This window comes from Octopus sinensis, linkage group LG6, assembly GCF_006345805.1.
Source record: "Octopus sinensis linkage group LG6, ASM634580v1, whole genome shotgun sequence".
In the NCBI taxonomy this organism is placed as follows: Eukaryota; Metazoa; Mollusca; class Cephalopoda; order Octopoda; family Octopodidae; genus Octopus; species Octopus sinensis.
In genome coordinates, this window is record NC_043002.1 from 5,287,150 (window position 1) to 5,302,545 (window position 15,396).

The following is a 15,396-nucleotide window of genomic DNA, read 5'->3' on the forward strand; positions in this document are numbered from 1 at the left end:
AAAGAGAACGTGTGAGTGTGCCAGTGTATGTGTGTATGGAGAATGGTTGATGTGTGTGTGTGCCAGAGACGAGATGGTGAATGGCGATATCAATGCAATCTCAGATATCAACAGACGAAATCATACCAACACAATTCGGTTAAATATTCAATCCCAGTATAACTGTGCCAATCTTAGCTTATATCCATTCAATAGCAATATCTCGATAAAGAGCTGATATATTGTACAATAGTTAAACTAAAAAGGACTGTGAAAGCATTTATTTGGGTTTAACAATATTTACATTTAAGAGTAAGCAAACACAGCTCAATGTATTTTGGTAGTGGTGGTCGTGGTGGTGGATATTTAGAAACCTGAAGTTCTATCTTTCTATCACAATATGTCTAGAAAATGAAAAACAAAGGTATACGCTAAACTATATCCTTGTATTTTAAATAAGGTGGCGAGCTGGCAGACACGTTAGCACACCGGGCGAAACACTTAGCGGTATTTCGTCTGCCGTTACGTTCTGGGTTCAAATTCCGCCGAGGTCGACTTTGCCTTTCATCCTTTCTGGGTCGATAAATTAAGTACTAGTAACGCACTGGGGTCGATGTAATCGACTTAATCCGTTTGTCTGTCCTTGTTTGTCCCCTCTGTGTTTAGCCCCTTGTGGGTAGTAAAAAATAAATAAAAATATACCCTTGTATTTTAAATAAGGTGGCGAGCTGGCAGAAACGTTAGCACACCGGGCGAAACACTTAGCGGTATTTCGTCTGCCGTTACGTTCTGGGTTCAAATTCCGCCGAGGTCGACTTTGCCTTTCATCCTTTCTGGGTCGATAAATTAAGTACTAGTAACGCACTGGGGTCGATGTAATCGACTTAATCCGTTTGTCTGTCCTTGTTTGTCCCCTCTGTGTTTAGCCCCTTGTGGGTAGTAAAAAATAAAAAAAAATATACCCTTGTATTTTAAATAAGGCGGCGAGCTGGCAGAAACGTTAGCACGCCGGGCGAAATGCTTAACAGTATTTCGACTGCTGTTACGTTCTGAATTCAAATTCCGCCGAGGTCGACTTTGCCTTTCATCCTATCGGGGTCGATAAATTAAGTACCAGTAACGCACTGGGGTCGATGTAATCGACTTAATCCCTTTGTCTGTCCTTGTTTGTCCCCTTGGTGTTTAACCCATTGTGGGTAGTAAAGAAATAGATATCCTTGTATTTTAAATCACGTAGCAGGTACATTTCAGAAATTTTGTCCATCTAGTTTATTAAATCCAAAAACTAAATTCGTCTCGAAATGTCATCAAAAGGAATATCAGTCATGGTATCATATTTTATCGAGGAGTTTATTTTTTGTTCTTTTATTTCTTTCAGTCAGTTTACTCTCTTTTTTTACTTGTTTCAGTCATGTGACTGTGGCCATACTGGAGCAGCGTCTTTAGTCGAGCAAATCGACCCTAAGGCTTATTCTTTGTAAGCCTAGTACTTATTCTATCGGTCACTTTTGCCGAACCGGTAAGTTACGGGGACGTAAACACACCAGCATCAGTTGTCAAGCGATGTTGGGGGGACAAACACACACACACAAACATATATATATATATATATATATATATATATATATATATATATATATATATATATATATGTATAAGGGTGGAAAGGAACACACGAGTTGATATATATGAAAAAACAAGTCAAAAATAGAAAATGCTAAGATAATTTTATAGTGAATCTTTCAGTACCGGTTTCGGTCATTTTGAGACCTTTTCAACTGTAACGATTAAATAATTAAATTTAGAAAAATTAGAAGAAAAGGAAAAGATTTTTAAAAGAATATTTCTGTAGTAGTGTTCAGATATAAGTAGCATTCTGCCTTTCTCTGACTCCCTTGTTTGCACTTGTGTGTTCGAGGTCGTTTTGAGGTCAAAACGACCTCGAACACACAAGTGCAGGTACTGAAAGATTCACTATAAAATTATCTTAGCATTTTCTATTTTTGACTTGTTTTTTCATATATATATATATATATATATATAATATATATATATATACATATATATACGACAGGGACTGAACCCGGAACTATGTGGTTCGTAAGCAAGCTACTTACCACACAGCCATAGTTTAGTATACATTTTCAATATATATTGTTTTAAGTTGATTTACTTTGAAATTCTTCGAAAATGCTTGAAAGTTCTTTGAAGAACCTTGAACACTTTGAATATTCAGAATTCTCCTTCCTAACACGTAATTTTGTTCCAAATACTGTCTGTAAGGTAAACATTGTCAAAGGAATTTACTTTGCAAATTGTAGACCTGTTGGTTAACTGGAATCTTCTTTTCTGAGAATTAGTAAAAGAACTTGAAACTGCTTATTGTTCATTGATTTTTGGATATTATATAAGTAATAATGAGCTCTTTCCTCCGTACTTGTAATGTTTATATATTTCTGAATCTCCTTTATCTTCCTGCTTTTTTTTTTATCTCTTTTTGCTCGTTTGTTTTATTTTTCCCTTTATCACATCGTTTTTGCGTGTTTTCCCTTCTTTTCCATATTTGTTTATAAACATGATTGCACTTCGTTCCTTTATTTCGCTGCAGCTGAACTCTTCTACATATTCGCTTACTTCCTCTTTCCCTCACTTCATCTATTGTTATCTAATTCTACTTTTAGTATTTGTTTATTATATACTAGCAGTATCGCCCGGCGTTGCTCGGGTTTGTAAGGGAAATAACTATATAAGCATTTTTAGAGATGTAAAGTATAATAGCCATCTCAATATGGCTAACCACAAAGGGGGGGGGGGTACTGTAGCTTTTTACGTTCTGAGATTTAATAATAAATTTTTAGAGAGTTACTTCCCTTATATATGTCAAAAATGCATTAAAAATGGGAAAAATTGATGGTAAATTTTTTTTTAAATCGTAGACTCATCGTAGACGCGCGCTAATACCCAGAAGAGCTCGATATGAATCACGACTATAAGATACCTGGTTTTGGTTAAACTGCACTGCAAAATGTGGGAGTAGTTAGGAATCTAAATCGTAGGAGACAGACAGCACACAACCTCTCTTTTATATATAAAGATTTTCAAATATTTTCTCCCCCTTTTCTGTTGAATATATATCTTCCATATTTGGTTGAAATCAAAACTACTGTATCTTAAATACGACTGTACATTAAAATGTTACACTTCCCGACACAAGTCGATTACACTGCAATAGACTTGTGCCTAACACTCTCTTCGTTCCATATTTTTCTTTTTCACATTCCAGGTCCCTTTTCTCTTCTTTTTCGTTTTCCTTTTGTTCTCCATTTTCTTTCCTTTATCTTTCCCCCTTTTCCATTTACCTTTTCTTTTATGCCTTTTTATTTTACTTCTTTACATCTTTACATCTTTCTCTCTCTCTCTCTCTGTCGCTTTGTTCTACAGATTTTCCCTTCCATCGCTCAATTTAAGAGAAAATTTGATTTTTCAGATTTAAAATCATAAATTTTTAGTATTTATGAGCTTGCCCTACATATGCTGTGCACGTTGTAATATAATTTTGAGTTTGGGCAAAAATAAACATGCAAAACACAGAAAAGCAACGGTGTGACATTTCAGTTACAGTTATCGTTATTAGCTCTACGTTGTGTATTGAGTACACTGTCCTCGCGTTTGTGTGTGTGTGTGTGGTGTGTGTGCTCCAGCATGGTTGCAGTCTAATTAATGAAACAAGTGAAAGAATAAAAGAATATATATACGTATAGACTAGAGGGAGAAAAAGAGAGACAGACAGAAAGAAAGAAAGAAAGAAAGAGAGAAAGAAAGAAAGAGAGGGAGAGAGGCATCCTCACAGAGTTTGATATACATATATCTATGTGTTTGCATATACGAGTGTTTAAGCTGCAGTTGGTGTTGTTCAACTGTGGGTCAATCCTGATCGAACATACAATGAAATGCTTTCCAACCGAGACCTACCCTTCTTTTTATGACTATCTAAAACTACAATGTCGAAGAGGCTATTCCCTCTTTTTAAAGATGTTAGAATGTGATTTCATGATAATTTGGTCGATATTTTTGTAGCTGTCGTAACCATATAGAAAAAAAAACCCTTGTTGGCCTGTGTATGAAGTAGTCAAAAGACGAAGGGAAGCACGTATGGCCTTTGCAGGTTTTCTATGACTGGTGAGGTCGTAACGGTAGATGTTAGCCTTGAAATACTGCATAAAAAAAGAACAAAAGGCAGAAATGTGTGACTGGGAAAATACGGGAAACAGGTATGTAAGCCGCAAGTGCGATGGCCAAAGGAGAGATAACTGCATTAGTTGGTCTTAGACAAAAGGGAGCGTCAGTTTGCTATTTCGAAGAAGCAATAGAAAGGACAAGCAGAAGTAGTTCGTCTGTGATCCAGTTGTTACTTAAAGATCCTTTGTCAATCAACCAAAATAATCATATCTAAATGTCATAAGGTTGCAAACTGGAAATGTTGTTAGAAGGCCGGATTGATTGCCTTGAAACTGCGTTCTAAGTTAAAACCCTTAATTTACGGGATTAGTAGTTCAATGACCAGTCCAGTACTTGGGGTAGACACTTCTTCCTCTATTTTCTCTCTTTCTTTGAGAATTTTTACTTGTGACTCAACAATGGTTGGAGTACACTGCAATCACATTAAGCAAACATGCAAACTCTATGTAAGATGAAACGACATAAAAGCTAGGAAAGAGGTTTAGGGTTTCTCAACGCATGAATATGTCGTCGTAGAAATTTTGTGTTTTTGATGTGTGTAAAAGGAAACTCATCTGCCATGTCCTCAACTGAGCTGGTTTCCAAAGACTCTCTTAATGAATGCAATGTATGTTTGGTCTCGCTTGACAAACGAAAGCTGATACCAAGTAGTTAGGCGATCAATATGTAGAGAGAAGAGTATGGAAGGTGTAAAGGCTGGAAAAAAATAATAAAGGCAGGAAGGTAACAGAATGCTTTTGATTAAGACTAATTTGAAGATGAACAACAATAATGGCTTCTGCTTTAGGAGCTAAGCCAACAATTATGTTAAACAACAATAATAACATCATCACCATCACATTAAACAACAATTAGAAGCTTCATACATCTACGAACATTAGCTTCACCCTAGCAACACGAACATCATAAAACATCTCTACCATAACAACCAGTGCCATTACGACCACCAGCAGCAGCAGCAGCACCACCACCACCACCACCACCACCACCACCAACCACCACCACCACCACCGCCGCCGCCGTTGCCACCACGATCTAATTATGGGAATTCTATGTGGTTTCTCAACGTGCAAAAAATGATAGCCTACTCTCCCTCAAATCATACCCGACAGTCTTATCACAGGACTCATTGAATAATGTGGCCCTAGATTCTTAAGGAAAAAGGCGGGATAATCACGGTTAGAATACCTTTGGTTATAGATGTGCTCGATCAGGGCTAACCTGGGGTCAAACAACAAGCAGTTACTGACGGACCCTCTAAGTGGGCGTTCGACCTGACAGAAATAGTCAAATCCTTTGAAATTACCGTCTTCAAAAAAGTAACGACATTAGATATTGTTGTCTAAAATATTAGTTGTTGTGGTGATGATGATGATGATGATGATGATGATGACGATGGCGGTGGCGGTGCAGTAGTGATGGTCATGGTGTTGATTGTGGTATTGGTTATGGTGATGATAATGATGATGATGATGATGATGATGATGAAGATGATGATGGTATTCTAGTGGTGGCTATGATAGTAGTGGTCGTCATATAGATGTATCTGTTTTGTGGCTGGTTGGCCACTTGTCAGCAGGCAGGTTCCAATAACTTTTCTGTCCCTTTTTTTTTTGTCCAGTGTGGTGGTGATCCCGATAGGGAGATGGTGATAGACGTCTCAATATGGATGACTGTATTGATAATATACACAGAGGCCTGGTCTTATAAAGCAGACAGTCTTATCATCAAAGACATTCCAGCCGTGATCATGCCTTCTCTTTTCAGACAAATATGAAGAGCTATACGTCTCAATGTGTCGTTCCCCCCCACACTTTTTTTTAGATGAGTGAGTGTTGTTTGCTGGAGATTTAACTGCTATAGCTAACAGATTGAGCGAGCACATAGAATCTCTTTCGTTTGCATTGGTGGTGTTTGTTGTTTTTGTGGTGGGGGATGGGTGTGTGTGTGAGGAAAGTAGTGGTGGTTACAGCGTTAGTAGCGTTAATAGCGATAGTAGTGGTTCTGCTAATCGAGTTGGTGGTCAACAGTGGTGATGCTGTTGATGGTTGCTGTTGAGCGAACGGTCTTCGTCCCAGAGCTCGCAAGATGGGAGAAGTCCGAAACGTGGTCCTTTGCTATTCGTAAGACCCGCAGAAGAGAAAGCAGGTCAACCCCCGACACCGAGAGCATCGACGGATGGATGAATGCGCATCCAGGCTCAGCGGTTGCGTAGGAAGTCGGGGACGAGAAACAGGAAGAAAGAGTGAGAGAAAGTTGGAGCGAAAGAGTACAACAGGGGTCGCCACCACCCCCTGCCGGAGCCTCGTGAAGCTTTAGATGCTTTCGCTCAATAAACACACACAACGCCCGGTCTGGGAATCGAAATCGCGATTCTCCGACCGCGAGTCCTCTGTCCTAACCACTGGACCACTGCGCCTCCACTTGCAGCTGCTGTTGTTATTGTTGCTATCACTGTTATTTAGCCGCAGGTCAACCATACGATGGAGCAAAGCTTTGATTTAAGGCGCACTCGAAGGAGAAGAGAAAAGAAAAGAAAAAAGATCTAAGAAGAGTAGGGAGGTAGAAAACTGCATATTTTCCCTCATCAGCAGCAGAAGTCACTGAAGCATAAATGGAATAACTTGAGTAATTTTAAATCACGAAACCATAATTGTTTCTAATTTATGCACAAGGCCTGTATTTTGAGGGTAGTTAGTTGGTATCATGGGTAGTTTATTTTATTGAGCCCAGAACGATAAAAGGTAAAGTTGATCAAAATAGAGTTTAATCATTGTGACCAGAAGAAAGAGTGCAAGACGCTCTAACTCAGACATGGCCAGAAACTTTGATGCCGAGGGAACAGTCAAATCTGTCAACTCCATTACTCACTGGTGCCATATTTTATCGGTCCTTGGAAGGATGAAAAGCAAAGTTGACCCCAGCAGCATTTGAATTCAGAACGTGTTGAGCTGGAACAAATATAATTTCTAGCATATAGGGGAGGGGTTAGTCAACCTCCTTCTTGATACTTTATTTTATTTGAATTCAGAATGAAGCTATTCGTGGGTGGGATTGAATTCAGAACGTAAAGAGCAAGATTAAGTACTGCAAGACCTTTTGTTTGACGATTTTCTAATGATTTTATCACCCTACAAAACCTTTTCTGATATAGACACAGGACCAGAAATTCGAGATGGTTGGTAGTTGATACCATTGGCTCAAGGTTTTGACTAGTATTTTATTGTTATCGGTCTTGGAAGGACGGAAAGCAAAGTTGACCTCTGCAGCATTTGAACTTCAAGGGTAGAGAGCCAAAGTTAAAACGATTATGCCAATATGACGAACTGGCAGAACCGTTAGAGCTTCGCAGTATTCATACATGTTTGCTGGACATTTTTGTAGAGAAATGTAGAAGAGTCCAGTTTGCTGGACATTGTTGTAGAGCTGAAAACTAGGTAATTTCTACTCTTCTCCTCTGGAAGCCATCTGCTCGCGATACCATAGGGCGTACACTCTCCTACCCTGATGTAATCTCCAGCAACAGGACCTCCGTAATGCTATGATGGACCGTGAGGTCTGGCGTAACATAGTAAATTCCATGCACCGTATTTGGACCAGGATTCCGGTTTGTGACTACTTTCATTTTTCTCTCGTAGGTCCTGTAATGGGTAATGATCACTGCCATCCTTCCTGACTAAAAGATAAAAGAAATTTATCATCCTTGAAATAATAAGATAATTGTAATAATAATTTAATCTACTTAGACTATAATTTCTGAAAATTGTGCTGTAGAATGTAAACAACGTAAAAGTTTGTTATTCTCTTCACACGCAGAAAAGAAAATATTATCCTGACTTGCTTCATGGCTGGTTGACCCCTTGCCGATTTATAGTTCTGCCCTCGAAGGGAACTTATAACAATCTCTATTCAAATCAAGCCCAAATTAAAGCTTAGCTGAGATGGATAGACTAGTTTGCATAACATCGGTGACCGACTGCAGTTGGTGTTGTTCAACTGTGGGTCAATCCTGATCGAACATACAATGAAATGCTTTCCAACCGAGACCTACCCTTCTTTTTATGACTATCTAAAACTACAATGTCGAAGATGCTATTCCCTCTTTTTAAAGATGTTAGAATGTGATTTGAGGATAATTTGGTCGATATTTTTGTGTAGCTGTCGTAACCATATAGAAAAAAACCCCTTGTTGGCCTGTGTATGAAGTAGTCAAAAGACGAAGGGAAGCACGTATGGCCTTTGCAGGTTTTCTATGACTGGTGAGGCCGTAACGGTAGATGTTAGCCTTTAAATACTGTAGAAAAAAAAAGAACAAAAGGCTCTCCACTTCCTCAACAGGACTGGCCTGAGCCTACGAGAAGCAGTACTGCCTCATTGCCGAATGGAGACTGGCGAATGGTGGGAAAAGAAAGAGAGGATAAAATGAGAGAGGCTGGAAGACTCTCATGGAGTGTCTGAACTTTGCGGACATGTAAACTAATAAATTTGAAGAAATAACCGTTACTAACGCTTAAGAGATAATTTTAGTCGTCGAGCCATCGCTGATTTCGTTCGTTATGGTAGTAATAGCAGTAGTAGCAGTAGTAGCAGTAGTAGTAGCAGCGGCAACATAGCAGCTGTTACTGTAAACCAAACAAAATGATTGATTTGTGGCATAGATTTACTCACGCATCGTTGACTGTCTTAGACAATATCATTACTGCAACAACAACAACAAAATAACAGCAACAACAACAGCAAATTGTTTTCTTTTTCTGAATGACTCTAAATTGGAAAATGAAGGAGCTTATATGTGGCTGCTTGTCTCACTAGAAGCAGCAGCTAGATCTCCCTCTCTTAAATTGTATAGGAAATTGTATAATTTAGTCCTAGATAAACATTAAAGACATGATGGCTACGGTTGGAAAGCCTTTAATTATAGGTTTGTTTGATCAACTAATAGGTATATTATCACTAACCCCCACCACAAACACCCGCTTTCACAGAGGTACCCACGTTACTGTTAACAATTCCACAGCAGCAACGAACGAGGAAACCTGGAAGAGTTTCAGGGGTCTCTCGACTTACCAGAAATAGCTGTAAAGCTATATCCTTAAAAGACACATTTTACCTTCTCTTCTCCTCATTTGAACTCAGATAGCAGGGACAACTACTGTAAAATATTCTATCCGAATCTCTAACGATTCTGTCTATTTGTGTGAACGATCACAGACATGATCAAATCATTGAAGCGATGAGCTTTCAGTTCTTTTTTTTTTTTCAGTCTTAGTGTACCGAGGACTACATTATCCAGTGTGTCACAGGTGTCTATCACCCCTTTTCTTTTTCAGAAATGGTCAACGGCACAGCAATGGGCTAACAACCTCAGCTCACAGAATGTGCATGGAGTATAGTACCATTGTTGAACAACAGCACCAATAGTATGATATTAGTCCTATGCTTATGAAGGCGTATGGCTCAGTGCTTAAGACAATGAGGAAGTGAGTTCGATTTCCAGATCGGGCTCTGTGTTGTGTTCTTGAGCAAGACACTTTCTTTCACGTTGCTCTAGTTCGCTCAGCTGTAGGAATGAGTTTTGAGGTCACGGGTGCCAAACTGTATCGGCCCCTTTGCGTTTCTCTCCTAGATAACATCGGTGGCGTGGAGAGGGGATGCAGGTATGAATGGACAGCTGCTGGTCTTCCATAAACAATCTTGCCTGGACTTGTGGCTCGGAGGGTACCTTTCTAGGTACAAACCCACAATCATTCATGACCGAACTGGGTCTTTACGCTTTACCCTTTACCCTTAGTCCTATGCTTATAGAATATACAGGCGCTATAGTCGAATGCATTCGGTCATTGGTATGCTCGATTAAGGGTGAGCTGGAGATGAACAATTACAACATTAGCACTATCAATAATAATAATGATGATGATGATGATGATGATGATAATAATAATAATGATGATGATGACGATGATAATAGTTGTAGGGGCATAGAATTGCCAAAGGGAGAAAGAATAGAAAACCCGGATGATGATGGGTTTAGTACCTCGGGATCCTAGAGCTAGACAATATCTTGCACAAAGAAATGAAAAACAAGGTCATCACTGTATATTTCAAACGCCTCAAACTTCTCTTGAAATCGAAACTCAACACAAGGAACCTTGAGACTGCCATCAACATATGGGCTGTTGCTGTAGTCCGCTAAAATGCACCCATCCTGACATGGACATAAGCAGAGATTAACCAACTCGATCGTACTATCTGAAAGACAGTGACAATGCATGGTGCTCATCACCCCAAGTTGAACGTACACAGACTCTACACAAAGAGGTGTAAAGGTGGAGGAAGGTTGATTAGCGTATGGGAGTTCATCAACAGTGTAAGAAGAAAAATGGCAGAATATTTGGTAAACAGCGAGCAAGACCTGCTACAGTATGCTACTAATGCAGAAGGATTTACCAAAAATGGACTTGAGAGCGGTCATGAATTCTGATCAAGAACAGCCAATGAGAGAGAAGACACCCGACTCCGCATGGAATTACATGGTCAGTTCCACCGTGAATCTAGCAACTTAAAAGACCAGGAAGCATCACAAGGTGACTCAACAAGGATCAGGCATTGAATACCAACTCAATGAGAAGAGTTTTGTACCACACAAGTGCAACGAACCTCTGCAGAATGTGTGGGTAGAGGGTCGAAAGTGTGACTCACATTGTTAGTGCTTGTGAAAGTCATACGCGGAAAGATTACAAGCGCAGACATGACATTGTAGACCAAAACCTTCACCGGCTACTATACCCGAAGTATGAATAGGAGGTAACGGTCGCATGGTACTAAAGTTCAACGAGCAATGTAATGGACGAAAAGAAAACGGCAAAAGTCTTCTGAGACTTTGACTTCCAGACAGACAAGGTATTAGAGCACCGAAAGCTGCTGGATGTAGTAACCTCTAGGAGTGACAAACAAGGGTGCCTAATAATCGACGTGGCAGAGTCAGATAAACATATTATCATGAAAGAAAGAAAAAAGATTGATAAATATGGAGACTTGAGAATCGAGATCGCCAAGATGTGGCAGCTAGAAGAGCCAAACATGAAGGTTGTCCCTATTGTCATCGGAGATTTGGGTTCAATACCGCTTGAAGGAATAAATGGAAACTTTAGAAATACCCTACAATCTAGGTGTATTGAAAAAATCAGCATTACTTGGAACTGCACGCATATTGCGTAAGCTACTGTCTGTCTGAGATTCTTGTTGTGACTTGACAGACAGGACAAACTCTTGGTAGACACAATATCTTCATTCTACAACTTCAATCGACAAAATCACGATAGTGGATACTGAGCGACGTCTTAAATAATAATAATGATGATGATGATGATGATGATAACGATGGCCTCTTTCGTCGAAGACAACGCATGTATGTATGTATGTATGTATGTATGTATGTGTATATATATATATGTATATATATATATCTGTATGTATATGTATATATATATATATGTATATATATATATATGCACATACACATATACATATACATATATATACATATATATATATATGCACATACACATATACATATACATATATAGTGTTCATTCCCTCGTTTTCAGCCCGTATCTATGTGATAAATAAGGTAGTTTTAGAGCCATTTGGCATCTTCTTCTAGCATGTGGCATTACTCAGTCGTTGCTCGTATTTATGAAATGAAATACTTTACACACACACACACACACACACACACACACACACACACACACACACACACATCTTTATATGTAAAACTGAAGTTGTGTGATGTCTGTCTCCTACGATTTAGATTCCTAACTACTCCCACATTTTGCTGTGCCGTTTAACCAAAACCGGGTATCTTATAGTCGTGATTCATATACCCTTCTGGGTATTAGCGCGCGTCTACGATGAGTCTACGATTTAAAAAAAAATTTACCATCATTTTTTCCATTTTAATGCATTTTTTCGCTATTATATAAGGGAAGTAACTCTCTAAAAATGTCTACGATGAGTCAACGATTTAAAAAAAAATTTACCATCATTTTTTCCCATTTTTTTGCTATTTTTTGGCTATAACTCTCTAAAAATGCTTATATAGTTATTTCCTTTACAAACCCGAGCAACGCCAGGCGATACTGCTAGTATACATATATAACAGTTAACGAAATAGCGTAACAGTCAATGTTTGCTTAGAAACCCATGTAAATCCATGTTTATTCAACTTTCAGTCAGGTATCAAACATGGTTTGCTCTCCGAACTTAGTTTTGGTATTACATACATTTGAACCGATTCCTGAGTGTGTATTCAAGATCAGAATAAAACTGGCGATTCAGTTGCAAAATTATTTTTGTTACTGCGTCATAAATTACATAAACTGAAGATCATATAATTTTTTTATGTAATAGTTAAAACATTTTGTAAGCGAATACTCAATTATTGTACACATACAGACATAGACACAGACACACACAGACATAAATGCAGACACAACAAACACGCGCGGACACACACACGTACACACACACATACACACACACACATACACACAGAGAGATATTAATGGAATATAAAATTCGGTGAATCACCGAGCAACACTTTACCACAAACTCACGCTATTAATTACAGCAACAGGAGACACATTATCATTATCAACAAACTTGATTACTTTTTCAGGCTGTTTTCCAGACATTGTTTTCGAGACACTGTCCACAGGAACAGTGACACCTAGCGGCAACATACATTCAAGACAGGTCAAAAATAATTAAAATCATTAATTTGTCTAACAATGAATTAACAACACAAGTTAGTATACTCTCTAAAGGACTCAAATTTACACCAAGTCCTCAACGACGCAACTATAACGAAATGTGAGACGTTTCTGAATTCTTTAGAAGATGGAAATTCACCGAAGAATTGAACGACAACAACTACGAGGACGATTCGATAGTAAGAAACAACAACGACTACAATCCACCAAGAGATAAAAACAAAACCCATGATAACACTACGTAACAATTTTCAAAAAAAAATTTTATTGTTTATCAATCCACTTTTTCTGCTGATTCCAAAAATGAAATAATTTTTTTGCGTATCATCAACAGTTAAAAAAATATGTCGACTTTCAATGTTATTATATATTCGGTAGTTTTATAATGTTCCGCTACTAAATGTATGTTTAATTTTCTTTTTCAGACCAATTACAAAGTTGTGCTCCTTTCAGGATCGCTACTAGAGTATGTAAAAATTATCCAGATACATTTTGCTATGTGTGTGGTTATTATTGGAAAAAAAAAGCAGGTATTACATAAGATCGTGAAAGGTGCCAAATTGTGGATAGCGTACAGACTCTATTTCAGAATGCCCATGGGAGACCAGGACAAACTATGGGCTCCACATGTGATATGTGGAAGCTGTCGATCTGCTCTAGGAGGATGGTTAAGAGGTACAGGAAGGTCAATGTCTTTTGCCATTCCAAGGGTATGGAGAGAGCCAAAGAACAATCACGATGACTGTTACTTTTGTATGATCGATGTGACAAAGTACAGAAAAGTGAAAGGAAGACAAGCTCTTCAGTATCCAGACATACCATCATCTAGAGCACCTGTCCCACATGATGACAGTTTACGAGTACCACTACCACCAGAAAATATTTCATCTGAAGAGTCAACAAGTAGCAGAAGCCAAGAAATGGAGGAAGCTTTCGTACCAAGAACGACTTCGGAGCCTCACTTTCCAAATCAGAGTGAGCTAGATGATTTAATCAGGGATCTGGGTCTTACTAAGTCAGGGGATGAACTTCTTTCATCAAGGTTGAAGGAAGGGAATCTACTGGGGAAGACTGCAAGACATCTGTGTACCGCAAACGCCATGAATAATTTGAAATTTACTATGAAAATATTAATGATCTGTGTTATTGTAAAGATGTGATTTGTTTGTTTACTGCTATTGGACTCAAGCATGATTCTGCAGAATGGCAACTGTTCATAGATAGTTCAACACGAAGTCTCAAAGCAATGTTGCTCCACAATGGAAATAGATATCCTTCTTTGCATCTTGCACACTCCATACAGAAGAAGGAAAATTACGATAATGTCAAAGAACTTCTCGACAAAATAAATTACGCTGAGTTTATGTGTTTATGTGTGGTGATTTCAAAATGCTTGCCTTCTTGCTTGGCTTGCAATGGGGATACACAAAGTATTCATGTTTCCTTTGCTTATGGGACAGCAGAGCTGATGATGATCATTACAAGAGAGTACATTGGCCCCCAGGAGTGGAACTGCACCCAGGAATGTTAAATGTTCTCAGATTCCAACAAAATCATCTTATTACCCCCACTTCATATCAAACTCGGATTGGTAAAACAGTTTGTGAAGGCCTTAGAGTTTAGAGGAGAATCTTTTCATGAAACTTGTCTTATGTTTCCAAAGCTATCTGAAGCTAAGATCAAGGGTGGCATATTTGTTGGGTCCCAAGTAAATGCAATGTTAAAGTCGAAGAAACTGGAAAGAGCGATGACAAAAGTTGAAAAAGGAGCTTGGTATGCATTTCGTGGATTCCTAGGAAATCACAAGGATCCTAGTTACAAACAGCTGGTAGCAAAGCTTATAGAAAACGTCAAGAAAATGGGTTGTCGTATGCCCTTAAAGGTTCATTTTTTTGCACTCTCACCTATATTTTCCCCGAAAACTTGGATGATGTCAGTGAGGAGCATGGTGAGCTATTTCATCAGGACATCGCAACTATGGAAAGAAGATACCAAGGACGATGGGATACTGCTATGATGGGAGATTATATATGGTCTCTAGTCAAAAGAGATGAAGGTATACACTCCAGAAAATCTCGATCATCAAAGCAGTTCTCATCTTAAGAAAAGAGTTATCAAGGCATTTACAGTGCAGAGTTTTATTGTTTCTTTTTGTTCTATATATGAAAAAGTACTATATGTTGTGTATTTATCCTTACAATACTAGAATAGATTGAACCAACAAAGTGCTGTAGGGAAAAGTTACAAATATAACGAGCAAATATGAAATTAGGAATAAATAAATAACTATCGATGTTACGTCAAACGAATGTGATTTTTGAATTTAGTGGCAAAAGATGCATATCTGAACATTATAAAATACAAATAAACAAAACATGTATTACATTGTGTAATTTATGTGAAT